Genomic DNA, 16,785 nt, shown 5'->3' with positions numbered 1-16,785 from the left:
ATCGTATAGTGATTGTTATAAGAAAATATATATTATTTATATTAACGGGTGTAATAAAAACAAATATTCTTGGTGAAATAAATATAAATTTAATTTAATTTAAAACTCGAGTCAACAGTATCGAAGCCATTTTGGTTTAAACAAGGATAAACTGCCTATAATAATAACTAGAGAAGCTGGTAAACTAAGGTGTGCTAGCGTAGATTTCTGCAAACGTTTTCTGCAGTCTGTGGAAGTTTGTCGACACGACTACACTGGCTTTGGAGAACCTTTCTTTGACAAACTTGGGAAGCTTAAAACTACCTTCTCTTACTGGAGGCCGACTTTTTGTCCATCTGCAGCAGTATTACAATGACTACACCGAAAATGATTTGATTGGCTGTGTTCACACACATCAGCAAACTAGTTTGTCAAAAAAACTTGTGTTAGCAAACTTGAGCAAACTCCGAGTTAGGCCCTATTTACATTATCAAACTTTATATGAAAAAATGTGATATGCCCATATATGGGCATGATGATGTCATATCACTACCATATTTGGGCATATCAGTATACTACCATATTTGGGCACATCACACTTTTTTTTATCAAACTAGTTTGACAGTGTAGACAGAGCTTTAGTCAAAACAAGTTTTACTTGTGCAGATCAGTTGAACAATTGCAGAAAACAAGTTTGCAGAAGTGAGCTGCACTAGCAAACTTTGCAGACATGAATTTAAAGTGAATGAAAGGTAAAGTGTGCTAAATGCAGACATTGCTGAAGTTCAGTTTTCTGCTATTTGCAGAAGTTTTCAACTGGAAAAATGTTGGAAATTTGTTTTTTTCTTAAGTTTGCTATATAATGTGGAATAGGTGGTGGTGAGGTCATCGACTCAACAAATAACGATAAAAACAACATCCGTGCATCCGTGTAGAAAGAACTTTCAGCGAAAACATCGTCATTATTATTGTTACATTATTATAAACAACTTTTGATATATAATACAGAAAGCAAGTATTAGGTGAGGTCGTCGACTCCATTTCTTAAAAATATTCAATCTGATAAAAATAACGGCGAGTTAATGACATGTATAAAAGTAATTTTCCCAGAAAACATCAACCACTTGACGATTTTAAAACTAAGCCGATATAAAGTACACATATTGACATGGTATTATTTATTATAAACAACTTGACAAGACGGAAAGCAGGTATTGGGTAACAGGGTGCAAATAATGGGTAAAACAACAACGGGCTAAAGGCATTCGTCTATAAAAGCAACTTTCCCTGAAAATATCAGTCAGAGATCAACAAGGTATACTACAAGACACTATCAATTCTAGGCAACAAGGCGGAAAGCAAGTATTATTTCAAAGCAGATAATCATCAATATTCAAGGTAACATTTATATTATATATTTATATGATAGTGTTTTTCGACAGTTTGGTCTTTCTGACTGTTGTTTTCATTTGATATAGCTTTTCCCTTATATTATTTGGATAAATAATCAAAATTGCCGATAGATCATCTCAAGTTATTATTAAGATAAAATGATTATAGGCCAAATTTTGTCGTTTAGTTGTGTTTTCTATCGTTGAAAATTCTTTGGAACACCCCTATTAAGGGACATCTTACGGCAATACGAGAGGCAGTATATGTTTTTACACTATAGCCAACACCAAATTGTTGATGCAACCCCTTAATGGGACAACATAGTTTTCATTAATAAAACGTTGGCTGCTAAATTTTCATTTCTTCTCAATTTCTTGAGTCCAGGTCAATTATTTTTCATTTTGGTATATTTGTTTTGTTTTTCTGCTGCAAACCCATATTAAGAGGTCAATAGATTTCTGGTTAGTGGACATCAAGAAGACACTTTTGGGCCTCGAATGTGTTTGTAGTTTCATTTCTATAATTGCAACTACGTTATTTTGAATTAATATTATCATACACATAATTATTATTATTATTGTCTTTATTTTAGTTGCTGCTGCAGCAAATCCGTTGAAAGTGCAAGAAGACGGTAAACAGAATGCCGAGATGACTAGAAAAATTAGATCACCGATTAAAAAAGGAGACATTTAAGATGCACTGTATTAATGAAACGCGTATTATCATTACGAGGATTAGTCTCATAAATAGCTAGAAAAGCCGTCTCCAATTATGTTGTTCCTTAACATATACTGGGTTGTAAAATTGTTCGCCATGTCGTCGGGTAAAAAAAAATCAGTTGTCGCTTTCTTACATTAGGCGAAAAAATGGACGATTTACATACTGGAAATATCAGATAAAATTTATCGATAACAATATACGGATAAATGTTTATTAATTGCAAGTTCAATATCTTAATACAGATTCTCTTAGAATGATAGGCCTATGAATACATAATATTAATAATATATTTAGAAAACCGGTCTTCCGTATAATAAAACGTGTAGTCTTAGTGAAATAAATATAAATTTAGAAAAAATGAATTTGGATTTTCTTTTTTTGTGAAAGTCGATTCAACATTCAAATTGAACTACACAGCGGTCCTCGACTTAAAATTATATGCAGTAAATATTTAAAAGAATTTATTATTCAAGAAAATTACCAGAAATAATTCAGTGACGTTTAAACGGATGTTTGTTTAAATTTAATATAATTAGGCAGCATAACAATTTGGAAGAGCAGTATTTCTTAATTTATGTACTACTATACTATAAATGTTATACCTTAAAAAATAATATAATACCATAGATTGGATCAAGATAGTATCAAGTGGCCATACACATCCTGAATGGTACGGTTTAGGAAAATCCATTTCCTCCAGATTTTTCCCGAAAGTGTTCGAGGAAGGAAATAATTCAAGTTGAAATTCTAAGCATTATAGCTCATCGTAGTGAAGCCGATTAGAAACTAAAACGAAATCATTGATTTATGTTCAATCAAAAATGAAGTTTGACAAACTATTTGGAATAGGACTATATACTTGCATAATAAGTAATATTGTAATATCTACTGTTAACAGTCAGACTTTAATTTCTGGTCCTAAGGACGCTCGAGTAAGGATCGGCTCAGATGTTGTCTTTAACTGTAAAGCAACACATTATTATGCATTGCTTTGGAAACATGAAACTCAGTATCTCACCCGGAATTACGATTTTTTTCAATTTGTATCTCCAAGCAAATACTCAGTTTCGTTTGACAATTCATTTTACCGTTTAACGATTTCAAACGTACAACTTTCTGATGCTGGATTATATGAGTGCGGGCATGTTTATAATAACATTGGCAACTCCTTCAAGCCAAATCCTGCTACTGCTACACTGACAGTATACCAGCCACCATCTGAAACCTCTCCTGTGTGTTATTTAAATCAAAATGGAAGGTTGATTTTACCTAAAACACCATTTTATATTGGTGAGTCAATCATATTTGGTTGTGATTCACAAGGTCATGGAAGTACATCACCAAATCTTATCATCACGGTATCTAATATAATTGTTGCTGAGAATATTGTAAGTGATATACTTGATTATAAATTGGTAAAATATGATAACATTACAATTGAAAGGAATGATACTGAATTGACATGCTATCTTGACAGTGAAGCTTTGGATGAGACAAGAAACTGTACAATCAGACTTAATGTATTATTACCTGATGTGGAAATTAAACCTAAATTACTATCAGTGCAAGAGACAGATGCTGTTCATTTCCAGTGTTTTGCAAGAGACTTCAAGACGAACAATCTTACGTATGAATGGCAGGTATCACCATATGTTCCTGGAGACATTGTTAATTTCATGACGTCACTTTTGAACATTACAGATCTTAAGCTTTATAATACTTTAGTCGATACTAGTAAACTATTTATCATTACATGTTTTGTAACAGAAGATGGGATGGTTTGGAATTCATCCACTACTTTGACCATAACACGAAAGATCCATATGAATCTACCAACGACCCTTCTTAACGATGATCAGGACTTTAATAGTAGTATTGATGGCCCTATATCTAAACTTGATAACAAAACATCTGAACTAGTAATAGTGGGAGTGGTTATAGGAAGGGGCGTCGTTGTTATCGCTGCAATATTGTTAATAGTTATTCTTAATCGCCAAACATTACGCCGAATCCTGTTCAACAAAAAATCTTTAAAATCAGAAACACAGGATAATGACAACAAATTAGACTCGGTAGTTAATAAGAGAATAAGAATGACAACTAACGTAGACGAAGATAGAGGACCTTGTAATAATGCTGTTTATTATTCTTCAGTGCCAAATCAAAATGATGTCAACGCAGAAGACATTAAAAATGATGAAGTTTAATATGAGAGCTGACCTAACAGGGTGTCAAACGATGACAAAACAGAGGATCGAAATGACTATGTTGAGTTACATCTTCAAATTAAATGTCTAGTTCACGTTGGTCTAGGCGTATATGGTTACCGTAATTCTATGCCACACTACTGGTAAACAGAAACAGATATAATACAAACTATAATTAAAAAATAATTCAAGTGATCATAGTAAATAGAGTAAAAAATAAACAAGCCGTATTATCTGATTGTATATCATGATGATTTGTCGTCTAGAAATGTCACCTACGTCAATTATAGCAGCATACACGGCTGGGGTTTTACTACGCCTTTAGTCACGCCAGAGGGAAGAGTGTACACTCTCACGCTACTATAATAATATAAATAGATCGAATATATCGACAGATTGTAAAATACTGTATATGTTTTCCAAAGCATTGAAATGTAATTTAAAGATGTTTTCTTAAATAAATTCTTTCTTAATTTATCTGCTAATTGTTTTTATATTATTATATATCTGATTTATCAATATGTTTAGTATTTTGCTGTATAATAAATAATACACCAGGGGTCGGATTTATCAACCTTGCATAGCAACAAAAGGGTCGCTGTCATTGATAAAAATAAATAAATGTTGATTTGATTTAAGTTTAGAGCTAATGATTTTCGTATGTATTTCCGAATTTGTGCTCTTTCTCTATTTCATGTAATAAAAGCATGGTAACCTTGTTGGGCGTGAACAAGGCCATATACATGGGTGCTCAAATTTGAGTTAGTGTTTACTGACCGACCGACCATCCGACCAACCGACCGACATAGTGAGCTGTTGAGCTGTTAAAAATGTGGAGATAAACTGTTATAGCGCCGCCATCGCTAAGAGAAAAAAGCTAATGCGAACGCTCAAACAATGATTTTTCGTCTTAAGACATAAATTGCTGCCCTCTAGAGTTTAATATTACGCACGCGCAACGTAAAATTTAAAAAAATAATTTAAATAAAGACAATTTTGTTACTAAGACGGTTTCATAAATAAGCTAAGTTATTATTATTCTTAAATGTTTTAGTATAGCTTTAGCAAAAATATAAGCAAATATTGATAAATGTCAACCCAGTTTTTGAGAACGTGAGGAACCAATACTGCATGTCTAACCAAATTGTAAGCGATTATGTTTAGGACGCGCGGAACGTGCCACAACTTATGAAGATACGATTGAAGATACAAATTAGATACGTACGAGGTATTCTTCGAATGGGTTGACAGAAAAAATATATTTATATATTATATATTAATATTGTAAATCAATTGATCTCGTCGTGTGTGCTGTACACCAATTCTTACTAGCCATGATTAACTGAGGTTGTATTTTTGTTTGTACAAGTTCGTCTATTATTAGCTTTATCAGTTTTGAGTACTTTAATTTGATAATTTAAAATATTTCACTGAAGCTCTATATACCAAACTAGTTTGAACAAAAAGGAAATGGTAGTGACATGCCCAAATATCATCATCACATTTTTTATCACATAAAGTTTGATGTGTAGACAGAGCTTAATAACAATATTGCGAATGCATTTTATTATGCGGCAGTATACACCAACAGAACGTTTATTGATAACAATAGGTCATGGGGTAAGGGGGTGGTCAGCAGAGTGAACCCCCTACTGTAGGCTTGCGTTTCTTAAAATAGGTATAGAGAAAGCTGTGGGTGTAGGCTTAGTTCTATTAAGTTATGTCTAGTCTAGTCTAGTGTCTAGGCCACTTTCAAAACCCTTAAACAAGAAAGTCTTCAATTAATTAATTATAGAAAATATTAATTATTCATTAATAATGATCACGAAACTAACCGATGTTAAAAAAAATGGAGGTTAAAAATAAAAATGTCATACCCTTGAAGAGTGATGGAAAACACAAATCAAGTAACGTACAGAAAATCTATCAATCACAAACGATGGGTCATCTAAACTGTTACTTGTGATTGGGTGGAAACACTTGCGTGTACATACGAGGAGGAAGCTTCTTCAAATACTATCTAAAGATAGCAATATTATTGTTTTTCTAGTTTATAGGACATCATACGTTAATCATTTTTCTTATGCCTCGTTCTTACTGTAGCTGTGACGACGGCAAGACGAGAAAGTAAGATTCATAATTGTGTGAATAAATACAGCAGAACCTCTTTGGGGGACCAGATGATAAGGAAACTTTACTGTTATACTAATAGAGAGTAATATGCCAACTAGCTCCTATATGACACCTATGTTAAGGAGACACTTCGTTGGATCGCGTTATTATTATTCTACTTTCTAATGTGTGTTAATATGGGGGACCGTTCATGATGTAAATCGCATTTTGGGTTATCCCTGGTACCATACAAAATAATTGCGTTGTTTTGTTTTTATCTATTTTTGTTCATGTATGGTACGGTATGGTACCGTATTAAAATAAATCAAATCAGATCGTGTTAATAATAATGCGATAATGTTAAGGACATGCATGAAAATGTAGTTATCTAACTCTCAAAGACTTGTTTATGTAAAGCATATCTTGTATATGTTTGTCAGTGAACCGGACTTCCTCCTTTAAGGAGGACAGTGAATGATTTCACTTTTATTACCATCTCGGTAGTTTGCCAAAATAAAAAAAAAAGAATTAAAAAGAAAATTATATACTTTTTCTTATTATTTCCGAACTAAATTAAAGCGATAATTTCAGGAGTCCAAAGAATTGACCATTCAATTATCAATATCGCTGTTTGATGTGCTTGAAATAAAGAACAATATGTAGACCTAATGCATATTGTTCTTACATTTAATTAATATTTAAACTAATTATTTCATCTATTTTAACAAAATATTTTCAAGTGATTTTATTGCAGCACCAACCAGAAAGAGTGTAATTTTACTCTTCCCTGATCTAATAATATATTATGCTATTATACCAATTAGGAAATATTAGATGCAATTTATATACAACAATCAACCGGTAATTGTTGTAGGTTTATCGCGTCTGAGTTTAATATTTCAATATGCATAGTGATTGTTATAAGAAAATATATATTATTTATAATAACGGGTGTAATAAAAACAAATATTCTTGGTGAAATAAATATAAATTGAATTTAATTTAAAACTCGAGTCAACAGTATCGAAGCCATTTTGGTTTAAACAAGGATAAACTGCCTATAATAATAACTAGAGAAGCTGGTAAACTAAGGTGTGCTAGCGTAGATTTCTGCAAACGTTTTCTGCAGTCTGTGGAAGTTTGTCGACACGACTACACTGGCTTTGGAGAACCTTTCTTTGACAAACTTGGGAAGCTTAAAACTACCTTCTCTTACTGGAGGCCGACTTCTTGTCCATCTGCAGCAGTATTACAATGACTACACCGAAAATGATTTGATTGGCTGTGTTCACACACATCAGCAAACTAGTTTGTCAAAAAAACTTGTGTTAGCAAACTTGAGCAAACTCCGAGTTAGGCCCTATTTACATTATCAAACTTTATATGAAAAAATGTGATATGCCCATATATGAGCATGAAGATGTCATATCACTATCGTATTTGGGCATATCAGTATACTACCATATTTGGGCACATCACACTTTTTTTTATCAAACTAGTTTGACAGTGTAGACAGAGCTTTAGTCAAAACAAGTTTTACTTGTGCAGATCAGTTGACAATTGAACAATTTGCACTAGCAAACATTGCAGACATGAATTTAAAGTGAATGAAAGGTAAAGTGTGCTAAGTGCAGACCTGGCTGAAGTTCAGTTTTCTGCTGTTTGCAGAAGTTTTCAACTGGAAAAATGTTGGAAATTTGTTTTTTCTTAAGTTTGCTTTATAATGTAGACTAGGTGGTGGTGAGGTCGTCGACTCAACAAATAACGGTAAAAACAACATCCGTGTAGAAAAGAACTTTCAGCGAAAACATCATCATTATTATTATTACATTATTATAAACAACTTTTGATATATAATACAGAAAGCAAGTATTAGGTGAGGTCGTCGACTTCATTTCTTATAAATATTCAATCTGATAAAAACAACAGCGAGTTAATGACATGTATAAAAGTAACTTTCCCAGAAAACATTTTAAAACTAAGCCGATATAAAGTACACATATTGTCATGGTATTATTTATTATAAACAACTTGACAAGACGGAAAGCAGGTATTGGGTGACAGGGTGCAAATAATGGCTAAAACAACAACGGGCTAAAGGCATTCGTCTATAAAAGCAACTTTCCCTGAAAACATCAGTCAGAGATCCACAAGGTATACTACAAGACACTATCAATATTCTAAGCAACTTTACAAGGCGGAAAGCAAGTATTACTTCAAAGCAGATAATCATCAATAATCAAGGTAACATTTATTTATATGATAGTTTTTTTCGACAGCTTGGTCTTTCTGACTGTTTTACTTTTATTCTTTGATTTAGTCTTTTCCATATTATTTGTATGTATATTGAGATTGAGCTGATACCCACAATTTTCAGTAATTTGATTCGTATGCATGTCACGTACTGTATTTAGTGTTGTAGATTGCATAGCCTAAATAATCAAAATTGCCGATAGATTTTATGTGTGTTATCTTATCTCAAATTATTATTAAGATAAAATAATTATAGGCCAAAGTTAGTCGTTTGGTTGTACTGTAACTGCAGTAGGTAATGATTTTTAATTTTTAAACTTAAATTAATTTAAAACTTAATCATTATTTCTTTTAATAAGACATTTTATTGTCTGATCTTTGTTTAAGAAAATTTCATTTACAGTAGAAGTCCTTCTTTAGAACACCCCTATTAAGGGACACCTTACGGCAATACGAGAGGCAATATATGTTTTTACACTACAGCCAACACCAAATTGTTGATCAACCCCTATTAATGGGACAACAGTTTTCATTAATAAAACGTTGGCTGCTAAATTTTCATTTCTTCTCAATTTCTTCAAGTCCAGTTCAATTATTGTTCATTTTGGTATATTTGTTTTTGGTATTTAATTATGGGGGTGTTCACTATCTAAGAGCCTATTAAACACGTGCGTCACCCACTGTGTAGCCAACACATTTATTCATTCACATCCCTAAATTTACAATCGCGTATTCTGTAATTTTACTCAACGCTATTCAATTGTTGTTTGACGTTCATCGTGGAGGCGAAATACATTCGCCAATGTGGTTCAACAAATTAAATAAGAAACTCAAATCACGAAAATAAAAGGTCGCGAAATAGTTAAAATGTAAAATCGCGACAATTTATGACCGCGAACACTTTGAGCTTTACAATATTTGTTTTTGGTATTTTCTGCGCAAACTCTTATTAAGGGGACAATCGTTTTCTGGTTAGTGGACATTAAGGGGACACTTTTTGGGCCTCGAATGTGTTTGTGGTTTCATTTTTTATAATTGCAACTAACAGTTAATTTTAAAAACAGTTTTTTAATATAATAGTAAAATTAAGTTTGCCCTTATTGAATGATGTATTTAATAATTTAATGTTTTTTTAGTTCTCACGATTATTTAATGTTTATTACCATGTTTAAAGGCCTATTTACACTAGGACGATAACGATCGACGATAAATAGACAAATATGCATTTATGTTTTAGTTATTTTCTATTTTATATATTATTTTTTCTTTATTAAGGGTGGAAGATAAATAAGTAAATAATCGTATTTGAGTAAATTTAGGAAAAAAAAACACTAATTAACGAGGAGTGCAACTTGAGTTAATTTCTATAAACAAATTGTTTAGTTATTTTCTATTTACACATGTTTTAGTTATTTTCTATTTATAGTTTTTTTAATTGTTTTATATTTTACAATTTGTTTTTGTTTATTAAAGGTTGAAGATGAATAAGTTGTTCTTTTTATCAATGCTTCTTGTCCTGATTGCGTTATCGGCAGCAAGACCTGGAAGTAAGATTAATTTTGTATAATTTGTAATACTTTAATGCAATGTATGTAAATTATCAATTGATTTATAATTATTGTTGATACACCATTATAAAACAATTTGTTTTGTCATGAGATAGAAAACTGGGAAAAATTATTTCCTAGTGTAATAGTGTAGTGCTAATCTATTTATGGAACTGTTTTCGATGTTACACATTTAACCGATTATAATACACTTCAAAATGGGTTACAAAAACCTTAACATCACTTATAAAACATCATTATTTTTTTTTTTTAAGCAACCAAATAAAATAAGATATAGACGTGGACTATATTAATTAAAGCTCTGTCTACACTTTCAAACTAGTTTGACAAAAAAGTGTGATGTGCCCAAATATGGTAGTGATATGCTTAAATATGGTAGTGATATGACATCATCATGTCCATATATGGGGACAAATTTTCTTGTCACATAAAGTTTGATAGTGTAGACAGAGCTTAAGACCAATTTTGAAGGAAAGTTAGTACAATAATGTCCTGTTAGCATAGCAATATTGTGTGTGAAACTAACCAATATATACAATACTGATATTGGGTAATGTACTACTAGTATGAAAATTCAAGATCGGTGAAGATATTCTGTTAAGATTGATGTTTTTTATCAGTCTCTGTGTCAGTAAAAGCTAGCCCGAACAGTCATTGGGATCACCTTTTGTCCAACCTGTGTGAGCCCATTGTTTGACCGGTAGCGTCCCCTTGAATTTGGCGCGTAGTGATGGCGTCATCTGAAAGGGGGCTAGCTGGAACCGAAGACATTCTACAACGAAGTCAATTACATGGCGATCATGATGATAACTCGAATGCTAATCATGGTGGTGCTGATGAAGATGATGACACCCAATTTGATCATCATGATTCCACTGGAAAAGGTCCAAATGATGTATTGATTAATGAACTTCTGTGCTTTATAGTCAATAACATGGGTAGTATGACATTTGATCGGTTACATGCTATTTGTATGGCCAATTTTCCAAATGATGACATAAAGAAGGCCAAGGAGATGTTATGCGTCTGTGTAGGTGATCCTGAAAATGCGATTCATAAACCTCGACGCAAAGCTGATGGTATACTAAATGATGTGTTGGGCTATCTCATCCAATGTGACCTGTCTAAATTGCCTATTTTTGCTGCAGCAAACCTTAATAAAATACCGGTTGTGCCTGTGGATGCTATTGATGCCCCATTGATTTTCAGAGAACTACAAAGGTTGAGGACAGAATTCCATTGTGTTAAGGCCGACATTGCCTACGCTACTAACCAGCGATGTAAACTTGCTCAACAAGTGAGGGATGTTATGGATTCCCACAAAAAGTTAGCTGATCGTGATTTGCAACCTATTACAAACACTGTAAGTAACAAACTGTTTTCTAACGTAGTAGCAACCAATACCGACCCAGTTGCTAATAGTAAGAACAGCAACTCCGCTTCGGTAACACAGTTTGTGAAATCAGCTACCGTACCAGTATTGAAGAGGGGAATTACCCGTCCAGAAGTAAACAAACATGACGTAATGACTCATGCGCGTAGGCAAGCTCCGCCTTCCAGTGATTCGGACGCTCGTGACTGGATGGATTGTGATGACGGCTTTCAGTACCCAAGACGAAAACGCAAACGGGGTAATTTCAAGCGTGGAACCGGTGTTGATATTGCTTTAAAAGGTAGGGATCCCCCACCTTACAAGATGTATGTAGGAAATCTGAGTCCTGATACTAAAGCGGAAGAAATAAAATCGTATCTAAAAAGAGTAAAGAAAATTGACGTTACTGTGGAAGTGTTGCCTAGTAAGCGTTCTGACTATACTTCGTTTATGGTTGAATGCGGTTTTGCACATAAGAACTGTATTAATGAAGCGGAGCTCTGGCCTCAATCTGCTATAATCAGACGGTATTATGAACCGATAAGGCAAACAATACATCATGATGGATAGTGAATCTAAAATTAATTGTAGTAAACTGAAATGTGTTTCTTTTAACTGTAGGTCATTTAAATCTCGCAAAAAAGAAATTTATGATCTTTGCATGAGTAATGATATTATTGCCATTCAGGAGCATTGGCTGCTTGATGACGAGTTACCTATATTAAAATCATTACATGAAGAGTTTGATTGTTTTGGGATATCGTCTGTTAAGAGTTCCGATGACTTACTTGAAGGACGCCCCTATGGAGGCATTGCCATATTTTATAGAAAATGTTTGCACGACTACATCAAAACAGTTAATTACAACGACAATAGGATTATTGGTTTGGAACTAGGAAGTGGTAATGATATTACACTCTTTATCAATGTATATCTTCCTTATGAGTGCGATGAGCACTTCGCTGAATTTGTTGACTACCTGGGTACAATTCAATCTATAATTAGTGATTTCCATGGTGATAAAGTTATTGTATGTGGTGATTTTAATGCTGATCACAAAAAAAGATTTGGTGCTGAATTGTTAAATTTTACATCCGAGTGCGACTTAATTTTAACTGATTTAAATTTATTAGGACAGCACTCTGATAACTTTACTTATATCAGTGATGCTTTTGCTACAACGAGTTGGCTTGACCATGTCCTGTCTACCAACGGAGCTAATGCTCGGATAAAAGAGCTTTCCATACGTTATGACATGATCGGTTCGGATCATTTTCCACTTTGCTTTGTTTATGATTTTTCTTTTGAAATTGAACATGAAAAAGATAACCAAAAGAATTATACAAGCAATATAAATTGGCAGAAGGTTACTCATCAGGAAATTTACAACTATCAGGAGCGTACTGAATTGTTGCTTAATGATGTTGTTATTCCTCCTTCAGTATGTTCATGCAATGATGTGAATTGTGGTGACACTAAACATTTTGATGATATTGATACTTTGTATAATAATATAATTTCTTGTCTTAATCAAGCTGCTAATCATTCATTTGTTTCGCATGAAAGTAAATCTTTTAACGTTGTTCCCGGTTGGAACGACTATGTTTCGGAAGCTCATGATATAGCTAGGGAAGCTTTCTTGTTGTGGAAATTTAATGGGAAACCTAGACATGGTCCTTTATTTGATACCATGAAAGTTGCTAGATCTCGTTTTAAACTGGCTCTTCGGAACTGCAGACAGAATGAAGAGCAACTTCGAGCTGATAAGATTGCGAACTCTTATATTAATAACGATTTTAACAGTTTTTGGAATAACGTAAAGCGTATGAACAACTCATCTTCTGGCTCATCTAACATTATTAATGATGTTAGAGGGGATAATAATATATGTAAAACATGGGCTGATCATTATGAGAAGCTTTTCAATTGTGTTAACAATGATACTCATAGAATTTATGTTGAAAGACATCTTAATGAAATTAATGTATCTGCTTTTGATGATAAAATTTGTACTGATAGTAATATATTGGATAGTATAAATAAGCTCAATAGTGGTAAATCCCCTGGGTTTGACGGGCTTAGTGCAGAGCATTTGAAGTATGCTTCAAAACATGTTATTACTTTACTTAGTTTATGTTTTAATGCTATGTGTATTCACGGCCATGTCACTGATGAAATGGTACGAGTTGTACTGGTGCCTATAATTAAGAGTAAATCTGGTGACATTACGAGTATGGATAATTATAGGCCTATAGCTCTTGCTTCTGTTGTATCTAAGATATTTGAAACATTGTTAATCAATTATTGTGGAGATACCCTTAAGTCAGGGGATCACCAGTTTGCTTTTAAAAGTCAACACTCAACAGATACTTGTATCTTTGTTTTTAAGCAGATAGTGGATTACTATAATAGGAATGGGAGCCCCGTATTTACTTGTTTTCTCGACGCGAGTAAAGCGTTCGACCGAGTCAATCACTGGTCACTGTACAGGCAATTAATTATGAGAGAAACAAACATTATTGCTATTAGACTTCTAAAATCTTGGTATGAGAATCAACGATTTTTTGTTAGATGGGGTAACTCTATGTCTTCAGGTTTTAAAGTTACCAATGGCGTTAGACAGGGTGGTGTTATGTCTCCTCTGTTATATAATGTTTACATTGACAATTTAAACAGTATGCTTAGTGATTGTAATTTTGGTTGTGAGCTCAATAATACAAAGTTCAACAACTTAAGTTATGCAGATGACATGGTGTTACTTGCGCCCTCTTTAGATGCCCTCCAAAAGATGGTTAACATATGTGAGGATTTTGCTAATGACTTTGATGTATTATATAATTCAAAAAAATCAATTTGCATGTGTTTTTGCCCTAGGAAAAGAAAACTGAAAAGCAATTATGTTACTGTTCTATGTGGTAAAGAACTAAATTACGTTCAATCCACTACCTACCTTGGTTGTGTTATCAGCAATGATACTAGGGACGAACTGGATATTAAAAGGCAATATCGATCATTATGTATTAGAGGTAACTCTCTTTGTAGGAAATTTAGTAAATGCTCAACAGATGTTAAGATTACTTTGTTTAAGTCATACTGTATTAGTATGTATTGTGCGGCCTTATGGTGCGATTTTAATGTAAAAACTATAAAGTCATTACAGGTTTGTTATAATAACGCACTTAGAAAGATTTTAAGACGCTCAAGGAGCTGTAGTGCTAGTGCTATGTTTGTTGATAACCATGTTCCCTCCTTCTATGAGTACATTCGGAAATCAATTTTTTGTTTCAAAACAAAAATTGAAAAAAGCTGTAATACTTTAATTACATGTGTTTTTTCTCGTATTCTAAAAGATTCAAAGTTGCATAGAAAATGGACAGAACTTTTGTATATATAATCTCATGTATACTTTTACGTGTATTAACTAGTATCAGTATAGCCATAATAATGTGTTGTTTTGTAAACTATAGTAATCAATAATATAATAATGTCTACAGTCTACATCCAATAAACCTCAAAACATAATCCACATATTTTAAGAGGCACTATATGTCAACAAATAAGTATTAGTCCTCTCTCCATGACGGTTGTCACATAATGCTTTGTATTATTTTTTATTGTATTTATATGTTTCATATGGACAGTTTGTCTGAAATAAAGTTGAATTGAATTGAATTGAAATAGGGGATGATGAGACAACATCTAACGAAGATGCAGGTCCGGCTCAACTCAACTCTGGAGGAAACAGCAACGAAAACGGTAATTATTTGGATTCGTCCCTAAAATGAATAAAATCTTTACATTCTTCTTAGCGATGTCACTGGAATTTCTAAAACATTTACATTAAGGATATATTGTTGCCCCGAAAAAATAATTCTTACAACATTTTTTGTTGAATATGTCATTTTAATGGCACATAATATTTATTCACATTGACAAAAAATTGGAGCGAAAAAAATGATTTACCTGGAAAACTGTGATTTAAAGCAAAAAAAGAGTCAAATTGGCTGCCAGAGAATGTAATGGGTTTCTGGTATATTTATTTTGTCATTTTATTAGTGAAAACATTGGGGCTTTTTTTTAAAACAAAAGTGATTAACTTGATTAAAACTACCAAATAACCTATTCAAAGTCTGATTTAATTAATCTTCATTGTTCATGTTTTTGGGGGACAATACATCTTTAAGCGTTATTTTGAATTAATATTATCATACACATAATTATTATTGTCTTTATTTTAGTTGCTGCTGCAGCAAATACGTTGAAAGTGCAAGAAGACGGTAAACAGAATGCCGAGATGACTAGAAAAATTAGATCACCGATTAAAAAAGGAGACATTTAAGATGCATTGTAGTAATGAAACGCGTATTACGAGGATTAGTCTCATAAATAGCCAGCTAGATAGTTCCAATCATGTTGTTCCTTGACATATACTGAGTTGTAAAATTGTTCGGCATGTCGTCGGATAAAAAAAATAAATCAGTTGTCGCTTCCTTACAATAAGCAAAAAAATGGACGATTTACATACTGGATATCATAAAAATGTATCTATAACAATATACGGATAAAGGTTTATTAATTGCAAGTATCAATATCTTATACTACAGATTCTCCTAGAATGATAGGCCTATGCATAACAATAATAATTTAGAAACTCGGTCTTCTTACAATAAAACGTGTACACTTAGTGAAATAAATATACATTTAGAAAAAATAAATTTGGATTTTATTTTTTTGTGAAAGTCGATTCAACAGTATCAAATCGGGGATGAACTTCGATACTACACAATATTCAACGTCACTAGGTCAAATGTAAAAGAAAATTACCAGAAATAATTCAGTGACGTTTAAGTTGGATGATAAACGCAAACTTCTTGAAAACGCAATGAACGTATTACGTAAAGGATGGTGATTTGACGATTTTAAAACTAAACGGATACACAGACCCACAAGGTATACTACAAGATATTAATAATTCTAAAAAACTTGACAAGACGGAAACTAATTAAAATTTGAAAGCAGCTAGTGACCAGGAAACAAACGTAATGTGTTTCAATATACAAATATTGAAACATATGCAAATAACATGAGAACAATATAAATCATAGGCCTAAAGATGTGCCAATAACATAAGTAGAAAATCTAAATTACACTGATTTTCCTAATCACAGATTATTGTTAAGAT

At 32.7% G+C, this 16,785-nt stretch overlaps 3 long non-coding RNA genes across 3 annotated transcripts in view; all 3 read left to right on the top strand.

Moving 5' to 3' along the window:
* Positions 1–1,295: 1,295 nt before the first annotated feature.
* Positions 1,296–15,974, top strand: LOC144847810 (uncharacterized). The gene is made up of 4 exons (XR_013613796.1): positions 1,296–1,378; positions 10,137–10,210; positions 15,285–15,359; positions 15,842–15,974. It is a non-coding gene; the product is annotated as an uncharacterized LOC144847810 (long non-coding RNA).
* The window catches only part of LOC144847774 (uncharacterized), a 37,832-nt gene continuing 22,353 nt past the window's right edge, over positions 1,307–16,785 (top strand). The window contains exon 1 of the long non-coding RNA XR_013613784.1: positions 1,307–1,377. This is a non-coding gene — a long non-coding RNA (uncharacterized LOC144847774). The remainder of the gene's footprint in view (positions 1,378–16,785) is intronic.
* LOC144847788 (uncharacterized) overlaps positions 8,457–16,785 on the top strand; it is a 70,350-nt gene continuing 62,021 nt past the window's right edge. The window contains exon 1 of the long non-coding RNA XR_013613791.1: positions 8,457–8,654. This is a non-coding gene — a long non-coding RNA (uncharacterized LOC144847788). The remainder of the gene's footprint in view (positions 8,655–16,785) is intronic.

This window comes from Antedon bifida, chromosome 1, assembly GCF_963402885.1.
Source record: "Antedon bifida chromosome 1, ecAntBifi1.1, whole genome shotgun sequence".
NCBI lineage: Eukaryota > Metazoa > Echinodermata > Crinoidea > Comatulida > Antedonidae > Antedon > Antedon bifida.
The sequence above is the reverse complement of the archived record's forward strand: the minus strand, read 5'-3'. Positions and strand labels throughout refer to the sequence as shown.